At 40.9% G+C, this 8,758-nt stretch overlaps 1 pseudogene; it reads right to left on the bottom strand.

Annotated features, from left to right (window-relative positions):
* Nucleotides 1-211: 211 nt before the first annotated feature.
* LOC112308766 (phospholipid hydroperoxide glutathione peroxidase GPX4 pseudogene) lies at nt 212-8,316 on the bottom strand (annotated as a pseudogene).
* Nucleotides 8,317-8,758: the final 442 nt, after the last annotated feature.

Below are 8,758 nucleotides of genomic sequence, written 5' to 3'. Positions count from 1 at the left end.
CTTCCAATTTGTATGTTTTACTCCCACAAGACAGCCAGGGGGCAGGGATGCCTGGAGAGCCTTCCTCCTGAAGGGGTGCGTGCCAGGTTCTCAGATCTGCCCCACCATCGGGCTGGTGTTTAGACAGAATGTCATGGGTGCGGGGTGGAAAGCTTCGTGGGGCATAGGTGGTGGGCTCAGGTGGGGGGCACACACTTGTGGAGCACAAGTATCAGGGCAGATCCTTCTCTGTGATCAGGGACTCTTCCATGGGACCGTACAGCTTCAGCACACAACCATTCTTGTCAATGAAGAACTTGGTGAAATTCCATTTGAAGGCATTTCCTAGGATGCCCCTTCCCTTGGGCTGGACTTTCATCCACTTCCACAGCAGGTGGGCGTCATCCCTATTTACACAGATCTTGCTATACATAGCGAATTTGACATTATAGCCGGCAGTGAACTCTTTGACCTCTGCATTAGTCCTTGGCTCCTGCCTCCCAAACTGGTTGCAAGGGAAAGCCAGGATCTGTGAACCATATTCAGGGCCTGCAGGTCAACGAGCTGAACGTAGTTTATGTCTGTTTTGCCTCATTACAAGGCCACGTTAGTGACGATGCACACAAACCCCAGTGTTTGTCCAGGTTATCCATGTGCCCATGGATGTCTTTGACTGAGAACTTGTGCGTGAACTGAGCATAGCGCCAGTCCTCTTGTGGGACGCGCACACGCTGCTGGCCGGGCAGGTTGCAGCCATAGCGCTGCACAGAAGGGCGGGCCTCAGACTGGTTCTTATGATTCCATTTAATCCTTTTTCTTATTTCAAAGACTTAGTGGTCATTCTAAAGAATACGTCACATATATATATCAACATCTAATTCTAATTTATGTTTTAGAATTGTCTATTCCCGGAAAAAGCAAAAATCATAGAACTCTTTTACTCCTTTTACCCTCTGACTTATATATCATTGTTGATTCTTTCATTGTTCGTTCCATTCCATCTTGATTCTTCCTATATTTTAAAACTCATGGGGTGGAGAGATGGGGAGAAAATGCAGACAACTGTAATTGAATAACAATAAAAATTTTTAAAAAATAATAAAACTCACCAAGACATTATTATTTGTTTATAGTTGATATTTATATAAACTTACTCACATATTTATACACATTTTATATTCAAATATCTATAGGCCCTAGTTATACTTTTCTTTGGGGCAAATAGATGAAGAAAAGTGTGGCTTTGAAATCTTAACAATGTTTTGTGATGCTTTTGGATTGTTGCCTAGTCATTGTAGGCATTTCCTGAACAAAAATTCAAAAGCCTGGAGCCTGACACATGAAGGAACAGTGGGCCAACAAAGTAGCGATTAAAACAACTCAGGAAATCAAGCATGAAGGATTGCTTCATCTGAAATTGTTTGATTTTGTTTTAACAGGGTCCTACCCTCCACCACTTCATATATCCTAAATGAATTTCTAAATTAAAAGAATTTTACTAAATTTTAGGATTTTGTAGCACTTCTTTGAAGTGCCTGGGATTATTTTGATTATGACAAATCTGAGGGGAAGAATCACAAAAACGAGACAAGCCAGTCAGCTTGAATACCTGAGTGAAATGTCACATTTTGCAGGGACTAAGTGCCATAACCCACTGAAATTCAGCAGAGGGTTAAGAAAGCAGAGTTGGTATTGAAGAAGGTATTTGAGGTGAGGGCAAGGAAGATCTACTGATCTCCGGCAAAGTATGGCAGCTGACATCTCTCAGCGATTCATTCTTCTTGAATCCTAGAACTGGGAACCCAAGAATAAGTTCTCCTTTATTAGGTAGGTGTCAATAGATTGGATACTTGGGGTCTGCCCTTCTCCATGGTGGTTGGAGAGTGGTGTGAGGGGTCCTGCATTCGGCGTGTGTCCTCCAATGCAGAACAGGCTGCCTATCCACCTCCGCACTGACTGGCATAGATGTCTGCTCCACTTTGTTTCAAACTTAAAATGGGAATATATGTTGGAGTATGAAGAATCCAAGTGAGTTCTTAGGTTTTAGTACCTTTTCCATTGTGGTATTTTCATTGCAGAAAGTGTCCTTTAGCCCTTCTCATCTCTGCCGGCCATGGTGAGGGGAAGGGAAGAGCATGGCAGTTTCAGCAGTTGTGAGTTTCTTTCCCTTCTTGTTTTAGAATGGTTTCTATGACAGTTTAAGTCTGCCTGTGGTTTTTATACCATCTGCTAAGTCCTATAGTCTGGCTGCTATAACTCATTCCTACAGAAAAACATGGCTTTTACCTGTGATAGACTGTGGATGAAGAGAAAAGTCATAACTGCAAAGGTATCAGTTCTGCTCCCTCTGTTCCCGTTCATCAATAAACAGCATAGGGACTGAGCAGAACTCAGATCTTATTCAGAAGTAAAGACAACAAAAGCAAGGTATGCACTGTTTATCTCCCAGAGAAAGTAGAAAGTTCTATGCACATCCTCAGACCCTTATAGAACTGGGCTGGGTTCTTCTAAGGAAAGAGATTCCTATCCTGTCTGATGTTCTGTGGTCCTTGCTTCTTAGGATTGCTAGAGCCGGCAAATTAAAATACAAGATGCCCATGGATTGCTTGTAACATACTTATACTAAGAAAATTATTTGTTGTATATCTGAAATTCAAATTTAACTGGGCTCCCTGTATTTTATCTAATACCCCCCCCACAGCTTATGTTGGGTCTCACTACACTGTTTTCCATTGCTCACTATTTGTTGTGTGTCAAATGTTTGTCTTTACAACACTGCGAACTCCAGTCCATTATGGCATCTGACTCAAGATTGAAATTGTCGTATGACTGGGTTAATATAGGTTTAGTTTGGTTTGACTTGGACTCCTTCAGGTCACTCTGGACAACAGTCTTGAAGTTGTCAAGAGTATGAGATGATCCGGCTCATAGGATCTAAAGATGCCTGTAGGTATCTGATTGCAGAAATGATGCCGTAAGAACTGTCTGTCCTTTTCAACTGGCAGGAGTAGCATCATGGTTTAGACCAGTACAGCCCAACAGAGATATAATGTGAGCCTCAGACATGGTTTACAATTTTCTAGTAGCTACCTTTAAAAAGTAAGTAAGTAAATAAATAAATAAGTAAATAAGTGTTAATTATATATCATTTAACTCAGTTTATCCAAAATGTCATTTCAACATGGAGTTAATGTAAAGAAATTTTTGATAAAATACTTTTCTTTTTAATATTGTGTCTTCAAAATCTTATGTATATTAAACATTTATAAAATATTTCAACTTGAGGACTAAATTTCCAGAAATACTTTATTTGTATTTCATAAAAGTTGTGGTTGAAAAAGATTTACAGACTCAATTTATATCAAATATACTTAAAAGTTTTCCAATAACTAAATCAAATACAGTTTTTTACATTTAAATTAATTAAGATCAAATAAAGTAAAAGATTAAATTCCTCATTCCTAACTAGCCACATTTCAACTACTCAACAGCCATAGCGTGGGCCTTGATAGTCTTTGGAGCATCTAAAATCTTTTTAACCCAACAAACAAAGCAATTAAGACAAACCTACAATCAGTGGTATCTCCCCAGGGCTTGGGGTCCACAGAGTGCCCTGGATTCCCTGAAGTTCCTGATAGTTCACCTTGACTGCCACAGCAAATCTCTTCTGAGTCACTCTTTTCACCCTGTGACAAAATCAGGGTCTGTGATTTCACCTGAAAGCCACTGAATGAACTAACACCAACCATGCTGTGTGTGAGTGCCTGATTATGCAGGGGGCTTTGTGCATGATGCTTTCATTTTAGAAGCCTGTTAGGGCATCTTCCTGAAGACGTAGTCTTACATCTCAGTCATTGGGAGCAATCTGAACCAGCCTGAAAATGAGAACGCCAGAACCTCCCCTGCAGTCCAAACAGTTTGTGGACTATGTCTAAATAGTCTGGTGTGCTAACCACAACTGAGGAATTTATTAGAGCATTAAAGTACTGTAAGAAAAATGTTGTCATTCAAAGGATGGGGGGAGGAGTGTAAGTATTATTCATAAGGCCAGATGCTAGGGGTCTGGCAAGAAGGCAAACTGAGTGTAAGGATCCCGGGATCAAAAGGTGACTGAGAGGCATCTAACTGAGGAGTGCAGCCCTGATATTTGTGGTTTCCTTTCCAGCAGTGGAATTTGGTACAACCCTTTGAACAGCTGCACTGCCAGCTCTAGGGCCCCACAGGAAGGGGGGTGGATTCCTGGAAGTCACAAATAATGGGGGTTGGGCACCCCTCAGCGTATCTGGGACCAGACTCATCATTTTTAATTGCCTTTACCCAGTGCAGGGCATCCTAACCAGTAGCTGGGATCTCCCAGTGAAATTCAATTTATGTCTAAGGCTGTTCAGATGTTCATAATTAAATAAGAAGGAAAACAAATAAAAAAGAAAGACAAAAGTGTACACATGGAAAGAAATGTCTGCAAGATGCTAATATAAATGCATGTATTTTCTTACCCAAATTATTTTATGTACTACTTGTGCTGTTGGTCATTTCATTTTGACGTCTTATGCAAATATTTCTTCTTAAGCACTTTCATTCACTTGATTAATTTCCCAGAGAAATAAGAGGTTTTCACTCTTTGTTTTCTGACCCTTACCATTATACATAGAGAGAGCAGGCACATTTAGAGGCAGGGAAGAGACAAAGTGGCTTAATTCTCTCCTTCACACCCAGGAAAGATTGAAGTCCCGATGAGGGAGAAAATGTTTGTTTGGTCATGTAACCCATTTCAATAGAGCCCTTAATACAGATGGGACCCTGGGGTGATGTAGAGAAAGATGGAGGTGGTTATCATTTTATAAAAACTCTAGCTTCATCAACTTTTCTGACCTTAGGTCGATTATTTACATTTTTTAAGGCTCAGGTTCCGCAATTTAAAAATGAGGATAAGAAGAAATGGATAAAGGGGAAAACATTTATAGATTATTCAGTAAATGGTGTTTGACATTATTCTTATGTATTTATTTAATTTTATTGTTGTTCAAGTATAGTTGTCTGAATTTTCCCCCCACTATTCCCCCGCCCCAACCCTGGGCATCTCCACCTGCTTCCCCTGATTCCACTTCACCTTGGTTTTGTCCATGAGTCCTTTATAGTTGTTTCTGAAAACCCTTCCCCCCTTTCCTCCCGTTATCCCTTCCCACCTCCCCTCTGGTTACTGTCAGATTGTTCTTAATCTCAATGTCTCTGATTATATTTTGCTTGCTTGTTTGTTTTGTTGATTAGGTTCCACTTAAAGGTGAGATCATATGATATTTGTCTTTCACCATCTGCCTTATTTCACTTAGCATAATGCTCTCCAGTTCCATCCATGCTGTTGCAAAGGGTAGGAGCTCCTTCTTTCTTTCTGCTGTGTAGTCTTCCATTGTGTAAATGTACCATAGTTTTTTGATCCATTCATTTACTGATGGGCACTTAGGTTGCTTCTAGCACTTGGCTATTGTAAATTGTGCTGGTAAGAACATTGGGGTGCATAGGTTCTTATGGATTATTCTTAAAGATGATTCATCACCCCTCCATATCTAGTAGACTTTTCTTTGGTTTGCCAGTTTTGCTTTTTTAAAAAAAAATGCTGTTGAGCCCAGGCAACAGGTCACAGTCATTTAGATTTGGAGAGGATTGTGCACATTGGCTAGTTCCCATCTTGCCCCTTTTTAAGGTTAAATTGCCTGAATTTCTTGGCCTAACTCAGAAGCCACTCCTAAAGGAAGATACCTTTATACACACAAAGGGAAGAAAAGAGTGTGACCCCAGAAAATCTCTCTTGTTGGAAAATTACTGTTTTCATGTGAATTACATAGAAATCCAGCTTTAGAATCTTGACAGCAGAGAGACCTGCTGGAAGCTGACAGGGTTTGGGACGAAGCTGTCAAGAGGTGTGGGGATGCCTCAGGTTTCTGATTCCCCAAGTCCCTGTGAAACTCAAATATACTTAATTTTATTTGAAATATTTTTGTTGCACTGAGATACTTTACCTTAACTTTAAAAATATATATATTTATTGACTATGCTATTACAGTTGTCCCATCCCCCCCACTCCACTCCATCCAGCCCACCCCCTCCCTCCCACATTCCCCCCCTATAGTTCATGTCCATGGGTCATACTTATAAGTTCTTTGGCTTCTACATTTCCTACATTATTCTTACCCCCCCATCTATTTTCCACCTATCATTTATGCTACTTATTCTCTGTACCTTTCCCCCCACTCTCCCCCTCCCACTCCCCTGTTGATAAGCCTCCATGTGATCTCCATTTCTGTGATTCTGTTCCTCTTCTAGTTGTTTGCTTAGTTTGCTTTTGTTTTTGTTTTAGGTGTGGTTGTTTATAACTGTGAGTTTGCTGTCATTTTTAATGTTCATATTTTTTATCTTCTTTTTCTTAGATAAGTCCCTTTAACATTTCATATAATAAGGGTTTGGTGATGATGAACTCTTTTAACTTGACCTTATCTGAGAAGCACTTTATCTGCCCTTCCATTCTAAATGAAAGCTTTGCTGGATAGAGTCATCTTGGATGTAGGTCCTTGCCTTTCATGACTTGGAATACTTCTTGCCAGCCCCTTCTTGCCTGTAAGTTCTCTTTGGAGAAATCAGCTGACAGTCTTATGAGAAGACCTTTGTAGGTAACTGTGTCCTTATCTCTTGCTGCTTCTAAGATTCTCTCCTTCTCTTTAATCTTAGGTAATGTAATTGTGATGTACCTTGGTGTGTTCCTCCTTGGGTCCAGCATCTTTGGGACTCTCTGAGCTTCCTGGACTTCCTGGAAGTCTATTTTCTTTGCCAGACTGGGGAAGTTCTTCTTCATTATTTGTTCAAATAAGTTTTCAATTTTTTGTTCTTCCTCTTCTCCTTCTGGCACCCCTATAATTCGGATGTTGGAACGTTTCAAGATGTCCTGGAGGTGCCTAAGCCTCTCCTCATTTTTCCAAATTCTTGTTTCTTCATTCTTTTCTGGTTGGATGTTTCTTTCTTCTTTCTGGTCCACACTGTTGACTTGAGTCCCAGTTTGCTTCCCATCACTATTGGTTCCCTGTACATTTTCCTTTGTCTCTCTTAGCATAGCCTTCATTTTTTCATCTAGTTTTCGACCAAATTCAACCAATTCTGTGAGCGTCCTTATTACCAGCGGTTTGAACTGTGCATCTGGTAGTTTGGCTATCTCTTCAATGCTTAGTTGAATTATTTCTGGAGCTTTGAAGTATTCTGTTGTTTGGGCCTTTTTTTTTTTTTTTTTGTCTTGGCGCGTCTGTCACTTAAAGGGGCAGAGCCTTAGGTGTTCACAGGGGTGGGGTAACACTGGTTGCTGTGCTGTGACGCTATATGTGGGGGAGGGGCCGAGAGGGAGCAATGGTGCCTGCTCCACTCTCCACCGGATTTCAGTTACTCCCTCTGCTACCCACAATCAAATTGAGCCCCTCTGGTGCTGGTTCCCAAGTGGGTGGGCTTGCACACACTCTAGGCCCCTGTGGGTCTCTCCAACGACCTCTCCCGTGAGGCTGGGAGTCTCTCCTGCTGCGGCCCCAACCCCCAGGGGTGTTTTCAATCAGAGGTTTGAGGCTTTATTTCCCATGCTGGAGCCCTGGGTTGGGTGGTCTGCTTTGCTCCCCGCCGTTCATCCCGGTTTATCCATGTGCGAATGTGGGGCCATGGGGTGCTACCCGCCACACTGCCTGCCCCGTTCTCCACCACTCTGAGTCCAGCCCTCTCAGTTTATCTGCGAGCGAATGTGGGGTCGCAGGGTCTGCTAGTGGTCAGACTGCCTGCTCCGTTTGTCCCACACATTCTACCAGTCTCGGTCGCCAGTCTCAGTCCTGCCACAGCAACTCGAGTCCTCTCTGCCCTGGCTGCCCATCTCCTCCCCTCCTACTGGTCTGGATGAATGTTAATTTTTTATCTCCTTGGTGTCAGACTTCCTTGCCGTTCGATTTTCTGTCAGTTCTGGTTGTGCGAGGAGGCGCAGTGTGTCTACCTACACCTCCATCTTGGTTCTCCCCACCTTAACTTTATTATTATTTTTTTTGCTATTATCTAGCTTCCCTTCAAACTACAAATCAGAGCATATTTATCACAATAACCCAAACTCCGCAGAGATGCACCATTAGAATGCTGGTTATCATTCTCCAAATGCTCATCCAGCCACCTTACCAGATTCTCTCATGAATTCTGAAATATTCTTGTGTTTTCAACATATGCAATTACGGCACCTGAAAATAAGGATGACTCTACCTTTTCATTTTCAATATCTAGTCTGTCCTCATGGTTTTCTCATTCTAAACCATTACCTCCTCCAACCATTGCTTATTCCTGATTTTCATTGGAGTAGCTTTATATTATATATGAAGTTGGCCCTAGGTAAAGTCATTATCAATTCAAAGAGCTTTCTATTACTACTTTTCCTAGCATTTTTATTAGGAATGAGACTTGACAAAAATTACCAACATTATTGTCTTTATAAAATCAGCTCTTGGATTTTTAAATTTTCAGTGAGTTTTTTAATATATCATTAATTTTGTCTTTATCCCTAATCTCCTTTTCAGCTTTCTTTAGTTTTATCTTGATTTTCTTTTTAAATAACTTTTTATATTTTTATTTTAATAAAATTTTTAAAAAGTTTTATTGAGATTTAATTCACAAATCATACCATTCATCCATTTAAAGTGTATAATTTAAAGGTTCAAGCATATTCACAGACATGTTCAAGCATCAGAACAGTCAGACCTTGAACGTCTTTCATCAC

Source organism: Desmodus rotundus, chromosome 9, assembly GCF_022682495.2.
Source record: "Desmodus rotundus isolate HL8 chromosome 9, HLdesRot8A.1, whole genome shotgun sequence".
Taxonomy (NCBI): Eukaryota; Metazoa; Chordata; class Mammalia; order Chiroptera; family Phyllostomidae; genus Desmodus; species Desmodus rotundus.
This window is presented reverse-complemented; position numbering and strand designations above follow the sequence as displayed.